At 34.4% G+C, this 27518-nt stretch overlaps 1 long non-coding RNA gene across 1 annotated transcript in view; it reads right to left on the minus strand.

Moving 5' to 3' along the window:
• Positions 1-8155: 8155 nt before the first annotated feature.
• Positions 8156-27518, minus strand: part of LOC147827862 (uncharacterized) — a 348252-nt gene continuing 328889 nt past the window's right edge. Inside the window, exon 5 of the long non-coding RNA XR_015451605.1 lies at positions 8156-18165. This is a non-coding gene — a long non-coding RNA (uncharacterized LOC147827862). The remainder of the gene's footprint in view (positions 18166-27518) is intronic.

A 27518-nucleotide genomic window follows, 5' to 3' on the forward strand; every position in this document is an offset into this window, starting at 1 on the left:
TGTAATAAGCAAGCTTTAATAAATAAATAAAGGTATAAATAAAATCATACAAAACTTAATGTAGCAATATTATGTGGAATTTATTGAGAGTACTGGCTGCCATGTATAAGTAACTGTACCACTTATGGTAGGTTTGGGCAAGTCACTCAAGAAAAATACTTTCATAAAAAATAATATTTGTTCTCACTAATATCTAAGAAACACAAGAAATTAGAATAAGCACTGCATCAAAATATAAATTATATGTCCACCTTAATGTATTGATTCTACTTTTCCAGACTGGCCTGTAGGAAATTATCCAAGTACTAAAGATATATAATCATGTATGTAACATATACATGCAGTGTTGCCTCACTGTTCTAACAGAAACAAGCTGGAAATAATCTACATATTTATCACCCTGTTGTTGATTGATTAAATTATGTTAAAAAATCTATAATGGAATACTTTACAGCCTGTAAAAGTAATGTTTCATACCTGCAAGTACTGAACCAGAAAGATATTCACATTATGTTCATCAGAGAAAGAAGTCAAGTCATAGAATAACATGTCCTTTATGAATGTATTTATATCACAGTCTACTCATACACACATTCATTTCTAGATGGGTAGAGCAATATGTGAAAAAAATATTTTCTGAAGCGTTATGACCAATTCTTTTTGAACATTGTAATTTCAGGTAATTTGTGCATCTTTATATTTATTTCACATTTGTTTTTTCATTAATCAGATAACTGAGTTCTATTTATTTAATTTTTGTGATCCTGGGGTTAGAAACCAAGGCCTCAAGAATCTGAGGCAAGTGCTAGCCACCCAGCTACATCTTCAAATCCAGACATTTTTATTTAATAAATGTAAGCTACTCTTAAACATGCAAAACTTGAGTATTTGTGTGAGTGTAATTAAACTGATGTTGTATCCACTCTAATCCAGAAAGGAAGGGCCAAACAACTAGTAAGTGGCTTATTCTGTACTGAGTACTGGTCATCAACATTTCATATGTCCAGTTAGCCTTCACATCTATATTTTGAGGAAAATAGGAACTTCGTTATAATGAGGAAGTTGACGTTAAGTCAAATCAAGTACATTAATCACACAATTAATTTATAGGCAAAGAAACCAGAATGCAAACCCAAATTCCATTCTCTTTTCAATATATCACACAGAGAAGGAAAGATACAGAACCAAATCAAACTTAATCAAGGCAGTGATGTTTCTTTCTCTAAATTTGTTTCTCATTTCTATTTACAATTATTTAAAAAGAATCTTAGGAGTTTATATGGTTACCTTCAGTGATTTTTTTTGTTTATATGCAGTAATAATTAGTGGTTATTTATTTACTAGGTCATTTTCAAAGGATTAATTTGAACAAGTTAATCTATTTTGTTCAACAACTTTATAAGTTAAATGTAATAACTATTAGAGTAAAATAATGAAGTTGTGAACTAAAGTAGTTAAGTAAGTTGCCCAAAGTTACTGAGTTTTGAAACCAGGGCCCCATTCAAAAACCCAGTCTAAAACCAAAGCCTACACTTAGCTGTGCTCAATTTGTAAATTCAGGTAAGTTTTGGGCCTTTTAGAGTGGCCAACATTTGCTCTGAGACTGTTGATTCTGTATGTCTTTGCCACCTCTTCCCCTTTCCTGTCAAGCAGCTGCTTTGTAGGCAGAACTGCTTCCTCTGCCCAAACAGAAGTTCACACATCATAAAGACGACCTGCAGGTGTTGACTGTTGGCAGCTAGTTGGTGGGAACAGGGGCTAAGCAGGGCAAAGGGGGCACCACATGAATGGTTAGAAAGTGAGATAACCTTGGCAGAAAGAGGACATGGAATGTCACAAACTCAAGACTACGTAAGTCCAAGCAGAAAATTTATGTATGAAAGGAAAATCCTCTTTTGAAACTTCAAAACAAGGTAGTAATTGTCTCTCAAAAGACTATGTACTTAGGAACCATTAATGCCATTAATAAATAACTCTCTCCTTATATTACTCTTGTACCTTGAAATTTCATATCAGGAAGCAACACTTAGCTTCTTCGAATAAATTTACATCTGATGCAGAACTGCAGAACATAGACTAATCAGTATTTAGATTGTAGATCTCAGGATAAATATAGAGAAGATTTTAGAGTATATTTTATTAGAATTCTGTGTAGATATGCTCCACATATTAAAATTTTAAAAGGTAAAATAAATAAAAAATTTACATTTTTAAGTAAGAAAAATTTTATATATCCCCAGATCAATCATTAAGTCATATTTGATGTTTTCATGTAACAAGAACACTAGAATCTATAATAAAAATGACCTAGGCAGTTTCATAGCCACAAAAAGAATATGAGGACAGAAATGCCAACAGCATTTCTCTTCCATATTAACCAAATACTCTACTCCTGGTATCTGATGTAACCGTGGGGGATTGCATTCCTGGATGACTTCTCTAGGGGAAGACAAAGAATTACAGGCAATTTCTGATACTGTACATCCTAGAGAGCCATGGAATTAAAGCTATCAGAAGTTTACTAGAGATGCAAAATAAAAATGAATGGAACAAATCTTGTACTGTATAAAACACATAATTATTTTTAGTATCCCATCTCTCAGTTTAAATTATTACCTGAATGGTTGGTTGGATTAAGTTAATGTTACTTTAAACCAGAAATATTGAAAATACCAATTTTATAGCATGTTTAAAAAACCAATTAATGTTTTTAAACATCACAAACCATCTTTTAATGATTTTTTGAAAAAGAAAATGTACGCACTTACCAAACTCACAACATTCTAATGAACTACCAAGTATGAAAATCAGAAAAAAAAGTTGAATGATTTAATATATTATCTGCTCTATAAATGAGACTTATTTATCTCTGGTCTGAATGGTTTTTTTTCCTTCTTCTTCAAATTTCTGTGTGGTGGGGACTTTGAGAAATGACAAGGTCTTTGATTAAAGAGACAGCAGAGAGCTAGCTAGGTCTTTCCACCTTATGAGGACCCAGTGAGAAGATGCCGGGTACAAGTAAACAGCTCTCTCCTGACACTGCCAGAGCCTCCATCTGGGCCCGCTGTGCCTCTAGAACCATAGAAATAAAATGCTGTTTATAAGCCTTATTATATTTTGTTATAGCAGTCTAGATAGACTACAATACATAGAGATATTTGCATCTCTATAGATCTACATCTTTAAATATTAGGAACATATCTTATTCATCAATCTTCCAATATCTAATATAATGCAGGATATATTTGGCTAACTGAACTAAATCAATTTTACCTTGAATATGCCTATCACTACATATTCCTTAGTAATGTACCCTCTCTGTTTCTGACTCTATACTAGATGGGAATGTTGTAAGGGGAAAAATAGAGCAACTGGATTCAGAACATACTACCTTTAAAATAAAGTATCTTCACATATCGACTATTTTGAGATGAAGGCAGTTGATGAACATATGAAAAAATGTTCTACATCCCTGGTCATTCCAGAGATACAGATGAAAACAATGCTGAGATTCCACCTCACCCCAGAAAGAATGGCTGCTATCAAGAAATCAACCAATAATAAATGCTGGCAGGGCTGTGGGGAAAAAGAAACCCTTCTCCACTGCTAGTAGGAGTGCAGACTGGTGCAACCACTGTGGAAATCAGTATGGAGATACCTCAAAAAACTAGGATTAGAGGTCCCATTTGACCCAGCTATTCCCTGGCTGGGTATCTTCCCAAAAGAATTAAAAGAATCATACCACAGTGATATATGTCCACACATGTTCATAGTGGCACAGCTTGTAATAGCTAAATCTTGGAAACACCCCAATTGTCCAACAACTGGAGACTGGATAAAGAAAATGTGTTTTTTTAAATTTATAAAATGGAGTACTACTCAGCCATAAAAAATGAGAAACTAGAGACATTTATAGCTAAATGGATACACACTGAGGCCATATCCTTAAGTGAAATAAATAGGACACACATGTGTAAATACCGAATAGTTTTTCTGGTGTGAGAAACTGGAAGTGTAAATAAGGATCAAAATGTATAATACGCAATGTGAAATAGGAAGAAAAGTGGCAATGGGGATGGGGAAGTGGGAGGGGTAGGGAAAAAGAAAGAAGGGAAAGGAATAAATATGAGAAGATAAAAAAATGAAAACAAAGACTTTTTAAATAGGGAGGAGTGGAGAGGTTGAATGGAGGTCAGGGGAATGGGTAAAAAAATAAGAACCAAGACATATTGTGTAGAAATACAAATTCCCAATAATGAATATCACCATATTGTATGCCTAAAATGTACCAATAAAATTAATGAAAAAAAAAGATGAAGGCATTTGAAAACTGATAGGTTTAGGAGGGATTCTATGACCTCTTCCTCCTGTTCTGAAGCAGGACAAGCTCACAGGGCTGCTGATTCTGAGTGCTGCTGGGCCCCTGCTGCTCCCATTGCTGAAGAGCCTCTCCACTAGCCTGTCTTCTTATGGGACAGAGCCAAAGGGTCCAAGCAGAGTCAAGTGTCACAGCCTTGTTGCCAGCAAGGTTTTTCAACTGGAAGGGTTCACGTCTTTCTTCATCCAATCCCTATCCTTAAAGAGAGGGGTTCTCCAAAAGACAGAGGAGGATTCTGTTATAGGTTGAGTCTAGATGTTCCCCCTATGTGGTCATATGTGGGGGCTTTTTTAGAAATAGCTGGATCTAGAGTGTGTGATGCTAGGATTAAGGGTTTGTGATTACTCAACCAGTACACTGATTGGTTTGGCACTATCCTAATTCCCGCACTCTAGATAAGATAAAAGGTTAAGGTTCCCCTTGTTGCTTTTGCTACCTTCTGTTCACCATGAACTGTTTCTCCTACAGAAGTCCTGTCTGCCACGCTAGTCTGCCTTGGAGGTGGCTAATTATGGACTGAAACCTCTGCAAACTGTGAGCTAAATAAAGCTTCCCCCCTTTAACTTTGCGTGTTGGATATTTTGTCTCATCAATGAGAGAAAAGTAACTAAACAGGTTCATACCCTGAATAGACAAATATCAGCCTTAGTTGTTTACAGGATCCACTTTAAATGTTTCACACTTATGTAAAATAAGAGTACTGTTCAGATATAGTAGTATATGTGAGCCATCATTAACTGAATGTTGAGTATAAAGGCTATTTCCAACAAATGCAATGGGATTCTTCTTTGCTCTCTCAAAACACTGTGTTTGTGATTTTACCACCTATGCATATCACATTTTAGTGTGGCTAATGATGTGTTCTGCCCTCCCTCAACAAGATTGTGTATTGATAAGCACCTTATCTTCTTTTCATCCTTAATACAAAAGAAGGAAGAATTAAAAAATAAATGTTGGGCATTGTGTGTGTTTTTTGTGGGGGTTCATAGAAATACAACACATTTGAATAACATACAATACTCAAAGTTTAATCTTGGTGTGCAAAGAATTAATGCAATCAATGAAATTACTAAGACTTAAATAAATAATACAGCAAAGGTCAAACATGATTCATAAAAAAGGAAATGTAGGCTGCATAAGAAAAATGGAGATGTCAACAAAAAAAAGAGAAATTCACATGAAATACCAGCTTTATTTTCAAAATGGTGAAAGCTTTTTCTGAACTATAAAATAATATATAGTGTAATAGTACACAATGTAGTATTGATCAAAGATTCAGTGTAATTTTAGTTTCATATAAGTTTAGGAACATATACAATACAGTCATTATATTTGAGACTAACAATTTGTAATATGTATTACTATATATTACGAGTTTTACAACGTTGATATCCATTGACTTAACAATAATTTTTCTGAGTCTGTAAGGAAAAAATATTAGAATGTTTCCTGGAGTATAATATTAAACCTTAGAAAGTTTCTGAAGTTTAGAAATTTCTGAAAGTTTAGAAATGATCTCGACTATGATGACATATTTCCTTAACAGTGTATTACGCTTCCATTGAGAATAATGTTTAGAAAATATTCATATTGACAGGGGAAAATGTTGCCATATGTGTCCTGTACAGAGAGGTATTTGTAACTAATCATACTGCTTACAATAGTTTCCTTACATTTCTGTCTTTCTCATGAAATAAAAATCTCTTAAAGTCTAGTATCTTGTCTTACTTACCTTTTTATGACTAGTACCTAGCACAATGTTACCTAATTTAAACTCAATAAATTGATAACAATGAAATAAATGAATAGGTAAGCAAGTAAACATGTGCATGTCTGAAGAAAAATGTTTCCCTGAATGGTCTCTATTCCTGCTACTTTATGTATTTTTAAGGCATAGAATATTGCAATAAAAGACAATTAATCAATATTATTCAGAACCTGTGCTCTTTTGAAATTCAGTGCTTCCTCTGAGTAAAAAGCATTTTAATTTCCTTTTTATTTTATTCAGTAGGTATAAATCTAGATACAATGTGTTGCTGATAAGCCAAAATCCTGACTAGATTTTCAAAGACTTCCATAATGTAAATGACAGATCATTTTCAAAGCCCTTGAACAAAATGATAAAAGTTATACACATGTGTGGACACACACACACACACACACAAAATGTATCAAGTTATCAGCACCTGCCTGTCATGCAGTACTCATACAATGTTATAGCTCAGAATATTGCCTACAGAGGATGCTAGAGAATAAAAAATTGTCAACCCCATACCTGCGCACTTGTGAGCTCATGGCTTTCATATTTAAAGGAGTTGAGTGTTACCCACTTAAATCACCTTCATGTGTGCTGCATCAGAGGTCTAATCTTCAGGTCAAGAAAAGTATAACAGTATGACCAAACTAGGTCAATTGTGAGAAAAAGTATGTATCTCAGTCTCCCATGATGACTTAGACACGTGTGCCTATATTAAGGAATTTTCATAAAAAATGTAATCCTCCTCAGACTTTTAAAAATAACTAAAATATTCTGACCCCACAAGTTACAAGAGATTTACCTATGTACTACGTCAATTATTCATGAAATGTGTTATGCATAGTTTGTCCCAAGGTTATTTGTAGGATAAATACAGAAAGTTCATAGAAAGCGAAATATAAAATAATGGTCACATTTCTACTGTTACCAAGGAACTTTGAACAGATACATGGTCTCTAAAAGGTGTTGCCTGATTTCATAAAATACTGTAACTGAGGACTGAGGGGTAGACAGAGTGACAGAATTGAGCCCTGTGTGTAAAAGCTCAGGCTACACAGTTACAAAGTGCAGCTTCTGGCACTGCACATATGAGCTGCGTGTCATCGGCTATCTAATCCCTCTCCCTGCTGGTGTTTACTTGATTGTAAATGGCAATAATAATAATAATAATACTTATCTTACAGATTCATTGTGAGAACCAAATGAGTCACAAGAGTTTGGCATGTTTCATAGCTTTTACCAAATAATGAATAATACTATTTAGTTGGGTAAATTATAAGAGCCTGTAGATAAATGTTACTTGTATGAATCAATTTAACTGGCTTAGTGGATTCCAAAATGGCTGCTTAAACATTATTTCTGGGTAAAAATGTCTCATAAGATTAACATTTAATCCATTCGTGGAGCAAAGAACAGGTATAATAGGCACCTCACTAACACCTTAACTGATGTGGATAGGCATCATCCATTCCTCTAAGGGACAAACTAGAACAGGAAAGACAAGGAAGACTTAAGTCTCCTCCTCTTCTTGAGCTGGAACATCCATTTTCTGCTCTGGAACCTCAGAGTTCCTGTTACTTGGGATTTCACCACAGTAACCTGCCTACAAACTCCTCTCATTCTCACTGAGATCTTTGGCTTTGGGTTGAATTATGCCACCTGCTTTCCTGGCTGTCAATAGTGCAATGAGTACATCATGGCAATTTTTGACCCTCCATAATCATGTGAGTCAATTCTCATACTGAATCTATTTATATATATATATTGCCATTACTTACATTAATATGTTTTTATGCTCCTTAGCATTTTGAAATATAGTTCTGAGGTTCTCAAAGTTTGCTATTTTAAATTTACTAATAATTTACCATAATTAGACCTTCCTGATCTCTTGAGGCTACATCAAATAAATTAATAATCTATGCCACTTTCAAACTGCAAGATTTTCTCATGTTTTCAGATGCTATTGGCTCAGCCAACTGAGTCACAGGGTGTATTAGGTTCTCCAAAGAAATAGTAGCAATAGGATACATATATATATATAAGTAAAAGAGAAGTTTCTTTCCTGGATCCCCACTCAGCTCTGATTCCTTGCTTTTCATGGGGACAGTGAGGAGGAAGGCAATGTTGCAAGTGCTGAAGTTCACGTGGTCCTTGCCTTGCGGACTTTCCATCTTTTAACTGCATTCCTAGCAAAGGTCAGGCCCCAGAGGAAAAAGGAAAACTATATCCTCTCTTTAGAATGCCTTTAAGATATAAGAGTGATTCTCAATAGCATTCAGCAAAGAAGTGTTGAATTCCCACAATATCTGTTTTACCTGAAATCCTCTGACTAGTGACATTATTCTCACTAAAATTCTAAAATCACAGTAATAACACCAGGAACCATCAACTTTGTTAAATAAATCGCATATTTCCTAACAAAAACATCTCAAAAGTTTTTTATGCATGTTACAAACCCTTAATAAATAAGCTTCCTTGATGCTCAAGTCCAATTTTCCTAAATACAGCATTTTAATCTATATTGAACTTGCAAACTCTTCTTGTCTTTTTTCTTGAACATTTTGCTTCCCTCTTTCACTTTTTTTTTTATCCAGTTGTCTTTTAAAGGTGCATGGAAGAAAAGGGAGAGAGGCAAGTTACTACCTAACATGGTAGCATTTTATTATTCTTTATTTTTTTAAAAAAAATGTTATTTTATTGCTACATTTTAGGTATACAATATAATGGCATTCATCACTGGAAATTTGCACCTTTACATAATCTCTCTTGGTTCTTATTTTTTCCCCTTCCCCTGCCCTCCCTTCAACCCCTCCACCCATCCCTATTTACAAAGACTTTGTCCCCATTTTTTCATTTTCTCATATTGATTCCATTCCCTTCTTTCCTTTCCCCTATCACTCCCACTTCCCCTTCCCCTTTGCCCCTTTTCTTCCTATTTCACATTATCTATTATACCTTTTGGTCCTTATTTACACTTTCAGTTTCTCACACTAGAGAAACTTCGATATTTACACGTGTGTCCTATTTATTTCACTTAAGAGTATCGGCTTAATGTGCATCCATTTAGCTATAAATGTCTCTAATTTCTCATTTTTTATGGCTGAGTTGTACTCCATTTATAATAAAACCACATTTTCTTTATCCAGTCTCCAGTTGACAGGCATTTGGGCTGTTTCCAAGTTTTAGCTATTACAAACTGTACTGCTATGAACATGGGTGAACATATATCGCTGGTATGATTCTTTTAATTCTTTGGGGAAGATACCCAACAAGGGAATAGCTGAGTCAAATGGGACTTCCAGTCCTAGGTCTTTGAGGTATCTCCATATTGATTTCCACAGTGGTTTGTTATGCTTTCTTCATTGCTAATATTTGCTAAAATCAAAGTGCAGCTTTTCTGAAAAGTCACTTTCCTCATAATGTAATAACTGAGTCATTAAAATAATTTTTTTTTTTGGTACCGAGGATTGAACTCTGGTCCTTGCACTTACCGAGCAGGCAGCAAAAATTGAAAACTGAGCTAAATCCCCGGCCCTAAAATAAAAATTTTATGAAAAGTGTAGTTAATATCTATGGATAGTTGATCAAGAAAGAATGTATAGTGTAGAGATTAAGAGATGCTTCTTTGCATTTCATGTTCCTAATCTGTAAAATATGAATAAAGTAACTTGCATTTATATATCAGAGGCTACTTTAATCTCTGTAAATAAATGAATGTATACATAAAGTACACTATTAAGTATGGAATATCACTATCTCTATTTTTTCAAATGGGCTAGTCAAGATACAAAAAGGGAATGTCACATAATCAAAAAGTACCAGAACTACTACAAAAATGCAGTGTTCTTAAGACTGCATCTTAACCTACAGTGTTTTATTTTGGAGCCTTAAGAAGAAAATCATCAAAACTCAGTGCAGAATATATAGGTACATATACCAAATATCAAAAACACATACATGAATATCAAAAAAGGTAAAATATCTTTAATTTTAGGCATTTCAAATTTCTTCATTTTCTAATCTATGAAAAAATTCCCAACAGAAATCAAAACTATTTTTTCATAATTCCTCAATATTCTCTTGGGTTTTGAAAGAATCTAAGATGGAAATGAAAACTGACATAAGAATTTGTGACCAGATCAATGTGAAATTATGTTTTTGGTATAAAATTCTCCTGGGGAAAACCACATTTAAATCCTCCCAAGAGATCCAGCTCTAGTTTATGGATGATTGGTATAAGTCACATTAGGAAGAGAAAAGTATTAGTGACAAGACACAGCACACCATAGAAACATCTTTCCCAGGAATACGTGTTTCAGCCAACATGCAGGAAGCCCCAGGTCAAAAGGAGAATCAGATCACTACTTTCTCTTGTGTTGCTTACTGGATCAGTGGAACATAAGCTTGTAAGAAGAGTCAATTTCTTTAAAGAATGTTGATTTTTCTTTCTGTTGTTGTTCCGCATAACAGGGGATGGCATGTTAAAAATGATCTTTTCAAAAACATTCATTCAATTTCCATCAAAATTTTTGATTTCTACTTCAGAGAGCAACAATTTGAAAAAATATGAATCGGGATCTGTTTAGTTTTAAATTAGAAGTGTAAAATAATGCAGGAATTGAGGTAGCAAGCATATGACAATGAATACAGCTAATAATAGCTCACTCTGACTCCCACATTGCAGGGCTGTTGAGCTCAGCATTCACTGTGATTGTGTACAATGCAAAGTTTATTTGTTTGTTTATTTATGTATTATTGGTAATGCATTTTGCACCCAGGCCTTTGAGCATGCTAGGCACATATTCTACCACTGAGCTATGACCTCAGTGTTCTAATCAGTGACTTTTACTGTGTCAACCAACTTTATCATCAAACAAATTCAAAAAGAGACTACTTTGTACCCACCTTACTACTTTCAAAAGGCCCACTTTGTACAGTAAGCGGTGGAGTCATAATTCAAAGCAAAGCTGTCTGACCCTAGAAATACTTGTAACCATTGCAATCTGCTGTCTCTCTGAGAAGAAAATGGGCAAAGCAGGTCACAAAGCAATAACCTGACCAAACAGAATGGACCAACAAAATAATACCAGGAGAGGTAAACAAAACTTGCTTTATTTATCTGCTCAACGATGATCTCTCTAGACTTCTGTGTTTGTATGTTGCATCCTAATAATGTTAATATTATAACTAAGAAAACTTAATCTATTAGTTAGTAGTAAAATGTTAATAGTAATACTGGATTTTAAGATATGTCCACTTCCAAGCAGCATTAATATTTCTCTAGTTTTGTTTTCATACAATACTCTGGGAAAAAGAAGAAATATGGCAGACTCCTGTCATCTTTCCCTTTCCTCTTCTTTTCCCTAACTCCCTTTTTACTTTTAGACTCTAAGAAGAACTGAAATTCTTCTTATCCTTTTGATATTTTCCTGTAAAACACTCAGTCTTTCACGATTTTTTTAATTGTTGAGAATGAGCCAAGAATAAAATTACTACATCAGAAAGAGGGGCCTCACATAGCAGAAATTCCATCGGGGAAACCCCAAGCTCTTCGTCCAGTGATGGTAAACCGAAAAGTGCTCCATGAAGGTCATGTTCCAGGTGCTAGTACATCATTCACAATCACCTTAATATTCGGAATACTATATTTATTATCAGTGAATAAAAATGTCAAAACCTAAAAACGCTTTTTGTTTAACTCAGATATAAGTTTGTATTCTCTCTGCTTTTCTAAGACTTATAAGAAGGCTCCTACTGAAAAAACCATATCCCTAAAAACAATGGGCTACAATACTTAGATTTTATTAAAGACAGAATCATAAGAGAGAGGAGGGATTTGGCATAGTACTTAGAGCATATAGTGTCATAATTATAAATATTCATTTTATTTGTCTTCCCTTTCAAATGTCCCCAGGCTCAAACTTGAATTGTTTCTTCATCTACCCCTTGAATAACTCAAATTACCCTAAACTGTCATAGGCTGCAAAAATTTCCTCCCTTTTTATTCTTTCTCCAAGATATTAGTCAATGCATTTTGAGACCTATTTATCATTACTTTTTATTTAAATGTTTGAGAAATTCAAATGCATAGACAAAGCCAGCATTCATAATGGAGTGTTTTGAGTAATTAATGGGAAGATGTTGAAGATGAGCCAGTGACTTCAACCCTTTAAAAACAATATTAAACCTCTTAAAAACAATATTGAATAAGTCAAACTTTATACATGAAATAACCAAAGAACTTAAACCAAGTATCTATACATACTCTTAAATGTCACAGTAAGAGATGAAAGAATCTAAAGAAAAAAATCATTGGAATTTGTTATTAGCAAGCTGAATCTATTGATTGGTTAAATGTCTCCTGGGTATCCAGCAGATCCCTTTATTGTTAATAATCCCTACCCACCCCATTCTAAGCAACATGCACGCATGTGCACATGCACATGCACACACGCTTGTCACATGATAAACCAAATAAAGTGATTAAATCACTACTAGTTTATGGAAGAAAATAACTATCTACAATTTATAATAAAAAGTAGAAGGTACAAATGTTTCTATTCAACAATTAAAGAATATCAGCATTGTTCTTTTAGACTTAGATATAGGAAAACCTCATTACAAAGAAAAATTAGAGAAAACCTTGAAAGCTGTCATTTAGAAATTGTACCTGAAATGCTATTTTTCTCCTCCTTGTAACACAAATAGTTTGATTGAAATTAGTATGATGCAATAATTAAGACATTCATTCTGAAATTTTGCACAGAATGTCAGGTTTGCATAATGTGCCACAAAGCAGATGACTTAATACAGAACATAATTTGACAGAAAATACTAGGATAATACAGGGGTTGTTCAAAAACCTTGTTTTTATTCATTAATTTTTATTGGAACAAAGCCTCCCCTTTTGTTTATGTGTTATCTATTCCTCTTTTTTGCCACAATGGTAAAGCTGAATCATTTTGACAGAAACCATATGCTCTTGAATCCCAAACATACCTACTATCTGGCCTTTTAGAGAAATTTTTGCTGACCTCTGGAATAAATGATCCCAATGTATGTTTTCTGTGTGCTTTTTTAGAATGTATTTTGGAAGTAGAGGTGAAAGGACTCATTGAAAAGTTGAATGAGGCAGACGAAGGGTAAAAAAAGAATAAGGGTAGTTAACATTGTTTTTTTACCAAAGCAATTAGATGGGGTATGGTACTATTTACTCAGACACAGAAGTCGTAGAAATAAAGTGATTTTTTTTGTAGGAGAAAGAAATGCTAATAGAAATCAATACTTCAGTTTTGAAATGGTTTGTAATAGGATTCCATTTCTAGGCCCTTGAAATTTCTTTCTTTGCTTTTATGTTTCATGTTCCTTTAATCCTGATAAGTTTGCATACTATGGCAACATAATGCACTATAGTACTTAAGAATTCACATTCTGAAGCTAGATGATCTGGGTTTGAAAACTACTTTTGGTAATACAAGCTATGTGCTGGTGAGTGACTTTTTAAACTTCTCTTTGCTTCACTTTCCGCATGTATAAAAAGTGAAATGACAATAATACCTGACTTATTTTATCCCACTGAAATGAGACAAATTTTAACTCATTTTATCTGAAATTAAAATGAATTATTTGTAAAATAGTAAGTAGCAAAGTGTTTAATTTTTTAAGTAGAAAAAGTCGAGCAATAGGTTTGACTTTAATGACAAGGAAACATTTTACTGGTAAAAGTAAAACTTACTTTGTGTTTAGGAGCAAGAAGATGAAAGATTGACTTTAGAGTTGAGACCAGTTCCTGCTATGCTTAAGTCAGAAATGCTACCTGGAAGGGTGGCCACTGGTGAATAACCCATGAAACTTGTGATTTTCTACCAATAGGTCAGATAAAAAAAATTCTCATGATGTTTTTAAATGTCTAGTCACTATGGAAATTATTTTTATACCTATAAATTAATTTGTTTTGACAAAGATCTAGGTTCCTTGTTCCCATTCACAGTTATTTTCTCATCTATCTCCCCAAAGTAACTGCTGTCTTGATTTTTATGATAATTGATCCCTTGTTTTGCTTTTTCCCTAGTTTCACATCAGCCACTGCAAACTTAAACAAAATAGTTTAATACTATTGGTCTTCGAAATGAAAATGGAATTGTGCCATAAGTATTCATTTGAACGTTTCTGTTTTAGAGATCACTGATGCTGTGGTTATGGTTCTGGTCGTTCACTTGCATCACAGTATGATATATAATTATATTAATATGTGAAATATTTTATTCCTTCTAATTTTCATAACAATTTTAATTCTTCTAGATTTGTGGTTATTATAAATAGTGACTCATCTCTTTGTAAGCATGTACATGCGTTTCTATGGGTACCAACATTCCCAGGAATAGAATTACATTGTTATAGTATGTATCTATGTGTAACATATTCAGTAAAGCTAAATTATTTTTAGAAAATGAGCATATTACCTAATAGTATATGTGATTTTCTTTTGTCCCTTATACTAAGCAACACTTTCTATTGTGTCATTCTGTGTAATTGAAGCAATTCTGATGTGTACCAAGTAATATTTAAGTGTGATATAATGTGAATTTCCCTGTGCTTTCTAGATTTTAGTGGTAGATAAAGGAACTGAGTAAGGAGGACATGTGTTTCTTTAGAGTGAAAGCTGATAAAGTGCATATAATACAAAGGTAATGGGCAGCAAGTAGCTGAAACCGACAGAGTAAAAGAGAACATATGATATACAGAAGACTTGAGGATATGAGAGAAGTCTTAAACTGGGTTAAAATGCATAGCCCGGAGGAAGAACACATCTTGAAATAGAATGGAAGTAAAGAATAAAGGTGTGTGCAGATAAAATGGTCATGATGGCACATATTCGTTATTCCAGCCCTCTGAGAGGCTGAGGCAGGAAGATCGCAAACCTGGGCAGTGTAGTGAGTGACATAGCAATACCCTATTCCAAAACATAAAGTTTTAAAAGCTATGGATCCAGCTGAGTGTGAAAACCCTGGGTTCAATCTGTACTGATACATACACACACACACACACACACACACACACACAGCAAGCAAGCACACACACCAAAAGATGTGTGCAAAGATAGGCCAGGACTGGAAGTGCACAGAAAGAGACAACATGAAATTATGACATTTCCTAAATTGAGTTTCCTATCTTTAGGTTTTCTGCTAAACATGGAGCAAGTGATAGATAATAGTAAAATGCTATATGTACTATGGAGAATTGGAGAAAAATCTCAGTATCTTTTTAGAGCCAGAGCACAATACATCTAGAACAGGAGTTTTACAGAGTTAAATTGTTAATATGTCTACTTATCTTTGCCACCACACAGTAAATTCATTATGGCATATGATATATAGTATTTCCTTTTGTATTCCCAGGAAACATTTTTGCTCTCTAGTGTGTATCTAATACATTTTTCAAATAATTTTTAATAAAAAAGAGGAAACTTTATTGTAAACTTCTCTGTAATTATAACTATAGTGATGATTATGTAGAAATATTTAGTTATGGTATAATCTGAATTTCCTTATGCTTTCTAGAAGCTTGTGGTAAATAAAAAGACATGTCTAGGTATTTTTCAAGAAAAGATAGGTAAATGCCACCAAGGACATATTATTTGAGGCACTTCGCCTCTTCTTTGGAGCAGAATGAATTCTAGCACCCAGAAGTTGGAGCTGAGGTGAAACCAGAGGACACTGGTCTTCACATTACATCAAAAATAAATCAAGGCATGGGCCAGGGATTTAGCTCAGTGGTTTTGCTCCCTGCTGCTCAAGTGCAAGGACCCAAGTTCGATCCCTGGTACCAAAAAAATAAATAAATAAATAAAAATAAATCAAGGCACTGTTCCATGTCAAATGAAAAAATAGGATATAATAGATAAATGAGAGGATTAGTCCATGATCATTTATAAATATCATTTAGGCACACCTAGAATTATTTAGCAGGAGCAGATTTTATTTCCACTGATCAAATAAGAGAAAGCCCAAGAAATACTATTGCTTTTTAAAAAATGATAAATATTATCAACACACTTTTTTTAACTTCCAGGCTCCTTTTTTCCTGACACTGCTCAAGCTAATGTATTAAAAATAAAAATAAAATAATAAAAATAAAAACTCTGTACCCATGTATCAAGTAGTTTACAAAAGTCATTATGGACTTGCTACCTTCTCATAAACTTCACAATAAAGGTGTGCACAAGGGATTAGGGAACTCTTGGGAAAGTATGTTAAGGGAATTTTGGAAGGAGAATGAACTGAATTGAAATGAATTTAGTTTTCAGTGAAAAGGAACACTGATCCAAGGTAAGACAGAAAATATTACATTCCCAAAAAGAATCTATATGAATAAAGGCATGGAATATATGATGTGTAATAGCTGACATATATTAAGTGCTTACTAAATATGTGTAAGGTACATAATGATCACTTTAGAAAGAAATAGGATTAGCCTCACCTTTCTTTTGCTTTCTCTCTCTTTTCTTCTTTCTTTCCTTTCTTTCTTTCACTTTCTTTCCTTTTTTTCTTTCTTTCTTTCTTTTTTCCCTAACTTCTTTTTTCTTTTTTTCCTTCCTTATTTTTCTCCTCCTCCTTCTCCTCCTCCTTCTCTTTTTCCTCCTTCTCCTCCTTCTTCTGATACTTCCACTTCTTCTACTCTTTCTTAGGGTGTGTGTGTATGTGGTACTAGGATTGAATGCAATGCCTTTTCACTGAACTACCTCCAGAGACTTTTTAAAAAGTTTTATTTTATTAGTATATGTTCACAGTATATGATTTTTATAATCATCTTTGGGAAGAAGTACTTGCGTATAGTATATCTTGATTCATTTTTATTCCCTTCCCCTCTCCATCCACCACCTCCTGTCCTTTGTCTCTAGGTCTCCTTTCCCCATTTACATTATAATTGTTTTTAATAAATTAATTATTTATTGGAAATTTTTAAAATACAGAGCTTTGCAATCTATAAATAGACACTAGCTTTAACAAAGCATTCAGTAAGGAAGATACTGAAGGGTGTAACATCAAATACTCAGAATTAAGACAGAAATACATACTACTATAAGTACTAATCAACATTTTTCTGGATGTTCTGGTCAATAAAATAAAATAAGAAATATTTTTTTACAAATGTCTCAAATTTATTCTCCTTTATAGTGAATAGTATTCCAAATGGGACTATATCAAATTAAAAAGCTTCTGCAAGGCATAAGAAACAATCAACAGAGAGAAGGGACAACTCACAAAATGGGAAAAAAAACATTGTTAGCTATTCCTTAGACAAAGGACTAATATCTAGAATATGTAAGAACTTAAAAAAATTACAGTACCAAAATAAAAGACCGAATCAAAAACTGGGCAATGAAATGAATAAACAATTCTCAAAAGTATAAATGGCTAATAAAAATATGAAAGAATTTTTAACATATGTGACCATAGCAGAAATGCAAATTTAAAAACTACTAAAATTTCAACTTATGCCAGAAAGAATGGAAATCATCAAAAAGTCAAATAATAATAATGCTGATGTGGCTCTGGGAAAAAAGGAATGCTTCTCTATCATCGATGGGATTATAAATTAGTGCAGCCATTATGGAAATCAACATGGATATTTCTCAAAGAACTAAAGATAGAAATTCCATTTTGAACCAGATATTCCCCTTCTTGGTAGTTTCCCAAAGAGCTAAAGACATCATATTGCAGTGATACATACATACAAATATTTATAGCAGAAAAATTCATAATTCTTAATTTCTGGAAGCAACTTATATGTTGATCACTAGGTGAATGGATAAAGAAAATGTGGTATCTACACACAGTCCCTTTTTTATTTTTTATGTTGACACAGGTCCTCCCTAAGTTACTATGTTGCTCATGCTAAATTCAAATTTATCATCCTTCTGCCTCTTCTTTGCTTCTCAAGTGAAAAATAAAAGAATCTTACAAGGGCCAGGGATGTAGCTCAGTGGCATCATGCCTCCCTTGAAAGTATGAGGTCCTGAGTTCGAGCCCTGGTACAAAAAAAAAAAAACTCTTACAGAAATTAAGTCAATTAAACATTTACTACACTAGAGTCAAGACTCAGTTCTATCTATACAACTTCAGAAGGCGCTCTTAATCAACATATTTAAATGTCTGGAATGACTATGACATGTGTATTGAATTGCAAAATAAAAATGGAGAATAAAAAAAAACTATGTTTTGAGAAAATTTATATGTCATAAAAATCCTTGTTTTCAAATCTGAAGGTTTTAAAAAGAAAATATACAGTATGTGTTCATGTTTATACTTTTTTTACTCTGACTATATAAAGTTCAGGGGACAAAACCAAAGGTAGAGAGATGAAGTAGAAGGCTATTACAGTGTTTCAGGAAAGAGATGACAACAGCCTGAAATAGTGATGGGTAGAGTGAGGCAGTTATGAGGAATGGGGTAGCTGTAAAATTATTAAGACTTTGCAGTTATTTGGATGTGAGGATAAGGGAAAAAGAGAAATCCAGGAACTTTGTATCATTTCATTGTAAGCTGAGAAAATTTGACTGCCCATATTTCAGGTGGACAAACAAGGAGAAAAGCAAACTGGTATAAGCTCTACTTTGCACAGTTTGAGGTTGAAGCTCCCAGGAGGCATTTGAGCAAAGAGATCTTTCAATGTGGACACATGTGTCAAAAGTTCAGATTCATCCTAAAGACAGGATGAGCTGATCTTGACAACCAAACCAATCATATATAAAAGAAATGTTAGCAGAATAACGCAAACTTCCAGAATGCCTGGTTTCAAGGCAATGTCTCAATTTACTAGGCACATAAACTTGAATCAACCATTTATATTCTCTGGTCTTTATATTTCTTCAGGATGAAGAAGATAGCACAAAATTTTCCCTACAGTCCCTTCCAATTCCAAAAGCTGTCTATATTTTTAATACTGTTACTTATCTTTCCTTTTAAAGTGTCTATAGACTAATTCAAGGCAGTAAAGTACTGGAACTAGAGAAACAGGTGGGCCAATGGGATAATGGGAAGAGAAGGGTACTTAAATAAGAATTGTTAGAGTACACCTTTATTCTTTTATTTTACAAATGTATATTAAGTTCATGCTTTCTGACAAGCATTATATTATGTTCTGTAAATAAAATAAACATGCCCCTGGGTTTGAAAATCTATATGTCCTAGGGAAAATCACTTGAATATTTCTTCAGGTATGAATTTAAACTAATAATATCTCACCTGCTATTATATTAACTGTCTGAGAGCCTTTTATAAACATAACAATTAATATGTTAACATTATTCTAATTTTCTTATAAGGACTTTATTATTCCCAGCCACACAGCATTGCAGAATTTTTAGATCATTAGAATAGTATATTTTATATATTTCATTGAATCTGATTGTGACAATACATATCAGGATATATCAATTTGAATGTATTAAGAAATGTTGGTCAGGCCCACTGCTCCTGGCCCAGAGGTAGGGGCTTCTGGGCCACCATCCCTACCACCACACACAGCCTCTGTCCCACTTCTCCCAGCTCAGAGGAGGTGATCTGCACAAGTACCAACAGCACCCCCATGCCCCTCCCCCAGTCAAAATGAGAAAACACGTAAATAAGACTCAAAACCAGACTTCCAGATCACCTACAGCAACCCAGAGGGAAATGAAATGGAACACTCTGATACTCAACCACCCAGACCCACTGAAGTGGCAACAAAAGGGGATCTGGAAAAAATGAAATCAGAAATAATTTCTCAGATAACAGGAGAAATTGTGATCCTAGTGCAAGACATGATTAATAAATCTAGAGAGGAGCTGAGGAACATAAAGGAATCCCAACATAGGAAACAAATGGAACCCATAAAGCAGATCCAAATAGATTTCCAGGAGATGAAAAACTCCATTGAAAGTCTACACAGCAGAATGAGCCAATGTGAGCACAGAATTTCAGATACAGAAGATAAGATTGCAATTAATGACCAGGAAAAGAAAAAATTCTTCACACTTATAAGGGAACACGAGAAATCAATTCAGCAGCTGCTAGATGATGCAAAGAAGAATAACATAAGACTGATCGGAGTCAATGAAGAAATAGGAGAGAGCGCAGATGACATAAAAAACTCTTCTCAGAAGTAATGGCAGAAAACTTCCCAAGCAGGGGAAAAGAGCTTGACATACAGATAAGTGAGGCATATAGGACTCCAAATAGCCTTGATCAAAAAAATCTACACATAGGCATATAATTGTTAAGATTCCAGAAACTCAACAGAAGAACAAAGTTCTACAAGCAGTTAGAGAAAAGAAACAAATCACATACAAAGGAAAGCCCATCAGAATCACAGCAGACTTCTCAACACAAACCATCAAGGCAAGAAGAGCTTGGAGTGATGTATTTCAACCCCTAAAGGAAAATAACCTCCAACCCAGATTGATGTACCCTGAAAAACTATCTTTCAAAATGGATGGAGAAATAAGATAATTTCATGACAAAGAGCACCTTAGGAATACCAAACCAGCACTCCAAAAAATTTTACACAATATTCTAGGAACAGACATTGAAGATCACAACCCCAGGAAGTAAAGCAGAATGAACCCATCTGGCACAACAAGAAATTAAATGTAAAGGAGGAGAACCCAAGAAAAAGAAAAAGTAATGGGAAAGACAAGTCAATACGTTTCAGTTATGACCATCAAGGTTAATGGTCTCAATTTACCAATCAAAAGAAATAGACTGGCAGAATGGATCAAGAAGCAAAATCTAACAATATGCTGCATACAAGAAACACACTTAATTCAAAATGAAACTCATAGACTGAAAGTTAAACGGTGGAAAACAATACTCCATGTGATGGGAACCACCTAACTCCAAAAGAAACTGATAGACTGAAAGTAAAAGGATGGAAAACAGTTCTCCACGCCACAGGAACCCAGAAGAAAGCAGGGGTAGCAATCTTATTTGCAGACAAAGTAGATTTCAAACCAAAACTAATGAAGAGAGACAAAGATGGTCACTACATCCTTGTGAAGGGAACAATCCAAGAGGAAGAGATCACAATCCTAAATATATATGCACCAAATACAAATGCCCCCAACTATACAAAACAAATATTAATAGAGATGAAAAACCAAATAAACACCAACACAATTGTAGTGGGGGACCTCAATACTCCACTATCACAAATAGACAGATCATCTAGACAAAAAGTTAACAAGGAAATTCTAGAACTGAACCAAGCTATTGAACAAATGGACTAAATAGATGTTTAAACAGTGTTCCACCCCACAAAATTATAATACACATTCTTTTCAGCTGCACATGGGTCATTCTCCCGAATAGACTACATGCTAGCTCATAGGACATATCTAAATAAATGTAAAAGAATAGAAGTTACCCCCATATACTAACAGGCCATAGTGCAATAAAATTGAAGATCAATAACATGAGAAACTGTAAAACCCCAACAAACACATGGAAACTGAAAAATGCCCTACTGAACAACCAATGGGTCACAGGAGTAATTAAAGAAGAAATTAAACAGTCTCTAGAAGTAAATGAAAATGTCAGTACAATGTACAGGAATCTATGGGACACAATGAAAGCAGTTCTACACGGGAAATTCATAGCAGTGAATGCCCACAATAGAAAAACAGAGAAAACTCAGATAAATAACCTAATGCAGAACCTCAAGCTCCTAGAAAAAGAAGAGCGTGATGAATTCAAAGCTCATACAAGAAAGGAAATTATAAAGATTAGGGCAGAAATCAATGCAATGGAGACTAAGAGAACAATACAAAAAAATTAATGATTTGAAGAGTTGGTTTTTTGAAAGAATAAATAAAATTGATAAACCTTTAGCCAACCTTATCACAAAAAGGAAAGAAAAGGCACAAATACATGCAATTAAGAATGAAAAAGGTGAAGTCACAACAGATCCAACGGAAATCCAGAAGATCATCAATACCTACTTCGAGAACCTCTACTCCAATAAAATGGAAAACACAGACGAAATGGGCAGATTCCTAGATACATACGAATTGCCAAAGTTAAATGAAGAAGATAGAGAAATTCTAAACACCCCAATTACAATGAGTGAAACTGAAAATGTAATAAAATATTTACCAACAAAGAAAAGCCCAGGTCCAGATGGCTTACTGCTGAATTTTACAAGACATTTAAAGAAGAACTAATGCCATTGCTCTTTAAAATCTTCAAGGAAATTGAAAGGGAAGCAACACCTCCAAATTCATTCCTGGAAGCAAGTGTTACTTTGATTGCAAAACCAGGGAAAGACCCAACCCAAAAAGAGAACTACAGTCCAATCTCTCTAATGAACATAGATGCAAAAATCCTCAACAAGATACTGGCAAACACAATACAGAGGTTCATCAAGAAGATCATACATCCTGACCAAGTCAGATTTATCCCAGGGATGCAAGGATGGTTCAACATTCATAAATCAATAAATGTAATACACCATATTAACAGGGTCAAGGACAAAAACCATGTGATCATCTCAATAGATGTAGAAAAAGCATTCGACAAAATCCACCATACATTCATGATAAAAAATGTTACAGAAAATTGGAATAGAAGGTCTTTATCTCAACCTGATTAAGGCTATCTATGAAAAATCAACAGCCAACATCATACTTAATGGTCAAAAAGGGAAAACTTTCACTCTAAAATTAGGAACAAGACAAGGATGCCCACTATCACCACTCCTGTTCAATATAGTTCTGGAAACATTAGCCACAGCAATTAGAAAAGAGAAAGAAATAAAAGGAATAAAGATAGGAAAAGAAGAAGTTAAACTGTCATTATTTGCTGACGATAAGATACTTTACATAGAAGACCCAAAAAACTCTGCCAAAAGACTTCTAGACTTAATTGACAGATTCAGTAGAGTAGCTGGATACAAGGTCAACACTGAAAACACAATAGCCTTCTTGTACACAACTAGCAGACTCACTGAGAGGGAAATTAGGGAAACAATTCCTTTTACAATAGCATCCAAAAAATGAAATATCTAGGAATCAGTCTAACAAAGGAAGCAAAAGACCTCTACACTGAAAACTACAGCACTCTGAAAAGAGAGATCAAAGAGGATATAAGAAAATGGAAATCTATCCCTTGCTCCTAGGTAGTAAGAACCAATATAGTGAAAATGGCCATACTTCCAAAACTATTATATAGAGTCAATGCAATGCCAATTGAAATTCCAACAATGTACTTCACAGAACTAGAGAACACAATCCAAAAATTCATTTGGAACCATAAGAGACCTAGAATAGCTAAAGCAATTCTAGGCAACAGAGACATGGCTGGGGGTATCACAATCTCCACCTTGAAACTATACTACAAAGCTACTGTGATAAAAACAGCATGGTACTGGCAAAAGAACAGACCTGAGTATCAGTGGAATAGATTAGAATATGCAGAAACAACTCCAGACATACTCAGCCACCTCATCTCTGACAAAGGAGCCAACCAGTCTCATTGGAGGAAAGATAGACTATTTAACAAATGGTGTTGGAAAAACTGGATTTCATACTGTCAAAGATTGAAATTAGACCCATACCTATCAACATGAACTAACCTAAGGTCAAAGTGGATTAAAGATCTAAATATTAAGACAGAAACACTAAACTTGCTGCAAGATAAGTTTGGTAGAACTCTTGAAGACACTGGCATAGGAAAAGACTTCATGAACAAAACCTCAGCAGCACGGGAACAAGCAGAAAGAATCAACAACTGGTATCTCATCTTCTTAAAAAGCTTCTGCATGGCAAAAGAAACCACCAATGGAGCTGAAAGACAACTTATAATATGGGAAAAAATTTTTAGCAGCTGTACCTCAGACAAAGGACTACTATCTAGAATATATAAAGAGTTGAAAAATATCAGATTCCCCCAAATTCAAAGACACAATTCAAAAATGGGCATCTGAAATAAACAGACATTTCTCAGACAAGGAAGTAAAAGCAGCAAACAAATATATGAAAAATTTTCAACATCACTTGTTATTTGAGTGATGCAGATGAAAACAACACTGAGATTCCACCTCACCCCAGAAAGAATGGCTGCTATCAAGAAATCAATCAATAACAAATGCTAGCAGGGGTGTGGGGAGAAAGGAACCCTTCTCCATTGTTGGTGGGAGTGCAGACTGGTGCAACCAGTTTGGAAATCAGTATGGAGATATCTCAAAAAACTAGGACTAGAGGTCCCATTTGACCCAGCTATTCCCCTGCTAGGTATATTCCCAAAAGAATTAAAGGAATCATACTACAGTGATATATGTGCAGCCGTGTTCATAGCAGCACAGTTTCTAATAGCTAAAGCTTGGAAGCAGCTCAAGTGCCCATCAACTGGAAATTGGATAAAGAAAGTGTTTCTTTTTATAAAATGGAGTATTACTCAGCCATAAAAATGAGAAATTAGAGACATTTATAGCTAAGTGGATGCACATTGAGGCAATACTCTTAAGTGAAATAAATAGGACACACATTTGTAAATACGGAATAGTTTCTCTGGTGTGAGAAACTGAAAGTGTAAATAAGGACTAAATGTATAATAGGTAATGTGAAATAGGAAGAAAAGGGGCAAAGGGGAAGGAAGTGGGAGGGCTAGGGGAAAGGATAGAAGGGAATGGGATTAATAGGAGAAAATGGAAAAATAGGAACAAAATCTTTGTAAATAGGGAGGACTGGAGGGGTTGAAGGGAGGGCTGGGCAAGGGTGAAAAATAAGAACCAAGAGAGATTATGTAAAGGTGCAAATTTCCAATGATAAATGTCATTATATTGTATATCTAAAAGGTACCAATTATTAGAATGAATAATTGATAATGTAAAATAGCAAAAAAAGTTCCAAAGGGGTAGGGGTATTGGGAGGGGCAAGGGAAAGGAAAGAAGGGAAAGGAAAAAATGATGAGAAATAGAAAAAATGGAAATAAAGTATTTTTAAATAGGGAAGGGTGGAGGGGCTGAAGGGAGGGCTAGGAATGGGGAAAAAATAAGAACCAAGATGCATTATATAAAGGTACAATTCCCAATGAGAAATGTAATTGTGTTGTATACCTACAACGTACCAATAAAAGAATTTAATACAAAAAAGAAAAGAATGAAAAACAAGAGTCATTTATAGCTAAATGGATGCATATCATAGCCATACTCTTAAGTGAAATAAATAGGACACACATGTGTACATACCAAATAGTTTCACTAGTGTGAGAAACTGATAGTGTAAACAAGGGTTAAAATGATTTAAATGAATAATTGATAATTTGTAATAGGAAAAAAGGTCCAAAGATGAAGGAGTGAAGGGAGGGGAAGGGGAAAGGAAAACAGGGAAAGGAAAATCTATGAGAAAAGAAAAAAATGTAAATGAAATCTATGTAAATAGGGAAGGGCGGAGAGGGTGAAGGGTGCGCAGGTAATGGGGAAAAAAAATAAGAACCAGGATATATCATGTACAGGTACAAACACCCAATCATAAATGTGAATGAATTCTATACATAAAATGTATCAATAAAAAAAAGAATCAAACTAAAAAAAAAAAATTCTAAACAACCCAATATCAACCAATGAAATTGAAAATGTAATTAAAAACTTACCAACTAAGAAAAGCCCGGGCCCTGATGGTTTCACTGCTGAATTCTACAAGACATTTAGAAAGGAACTACTGCCACTACTGTTTAAACTTTTCAATGAAATTGAAAGGGAAGCAATACTCCCAAATTCATTCCTGGAAGCAAGCATCACCTTGATCTCCAAAGCAGAGAAAGACCCAACTGAAAAGGAGAACTATAGGCCAATCTCACTAATGAACATAGATGCAAAAATCCTTCATAAGACACTGACAAATAGAATGCAGAAGATGATCCAGAAGATCATACACCCTGATCAAGTGGGATTCATCCCAGGGATGCAGGGATGGTTCAACATATGCAAATCAATCAATGTAATACACTATATCAATAGAACCAAGGACAAAAACCATATGATTATCTCCATAGACACAGAAAAAGCATTTGACAAAATCCAACATGCATTTATGATAAAAACCCTACAAAAAATTGAAATGGATGGTCTCTACCTCAAATTGATAAAAGCCATCTATGAAAAACCAACAGCCAATATCATACTAAATGGTCAAAAACTGAAATCCTTCACACTAAAATCAGGAACAAGACAAGGATGTCCACTATCATCACTTTTGTTCAATATAGTTTTGGAAACATTACCCACATCAATTAGACAAGAGAAAGAAATAAAAGGAATAAAGATAGGTAATGAAGAAGTCAAATTGTCATTATTTGCAAATGACATGATACTCTATATAGAAGACCCCAAGAACTCCACCAAAAGTCTTCAAGACTTAGTAACCAAATTCAGTCAAGTAGCTGGTTACAAGGTCAACCCACAAAAATCAATAGCTTTCCTCTACACAAATGACAGACTCACTGAGAGAGAAATAGCGCAAATAATTCCTTTCACAATAGCATCCAAAAAACTGAAATACCTAGGAATCAACCTAACGAAAGAATCAAAGACCTCTTCTCTGAAAATTATAGCACTCTGAAAAAAGAGATTGAAGATGATATCAGAAAATGGACAGACATCCCCTGCTCCTGGGTAGGAAGGATTAATATAATGAAAGTGGCCATACTTCCAAAACTGCTATATAGATTTAATGCAATTCCAATTGAGATCCCAGCAGCATACTTCATGGACCTTGAGAAAACAATCCAAAAATTCATTTGGAACAAGAAGAGACCCAGAATATCAAAAGCAATTCTAGGTAACAGAGACATGGCAGGGGGTATCACAATCCCCAACCTGCAACTCTACTACAAAGCTACTGTGATAAAACAGCATGGTACTGGCAAAGAAACAGACCTGAGCACCAGTGGAACAGATTAGAAGATGCAGGGGGCCGGGGATTTAGCTCAGTGGTTTTGCCACCTGCTGCTCAAGTGCAAGGACCCGAGTTCAATCCCCAGTACCAAAAAATAAATAAATAAAATAAATAAATAAATAAATTTAAAAAAAAGTAGAAACACCAGACACACTCAGCCATCTCATCTTCCATAAAGGAGCCAAATACCCTCACTGGAGGAAAGATAACTTCTTTCCTAAATGGTGCTGGAAAAATTGGGTTTCAATTTGCCAAAGACTAAAACTAGACCTATATCTCTCGCCATGCACTAAACTAAAATCGAAATGGATTAAAGATCTAAATATTAAAATAGAAACTCTGAACCAGTTGGAACAGAGGTTAGGTAGAACCCTTGAAGACATCAGTGTAGGAAAATATTTTATGAACAAAACCTCAGTTGCCCGTGAACTAGCACAAACAATCAACAAGTG

The sequence above is a fragment of the Heterocephalus glaber genome, unplaced genomic scaffold, assembly GCF_053883595.1.
Source record: "Heterocephalus glaber isolate CG9 unplaced genomic scaffold, H.glaber_assembly_v1.0 deba00001429, whole genome shotgun sequence".
Classification (NCBI taxonomy): Eukaryota; Metazoa; Chordata; class Mammalia; order Rodentia; family Bathyergidae; genus Heterocephalus; species Heterocephalus glaber.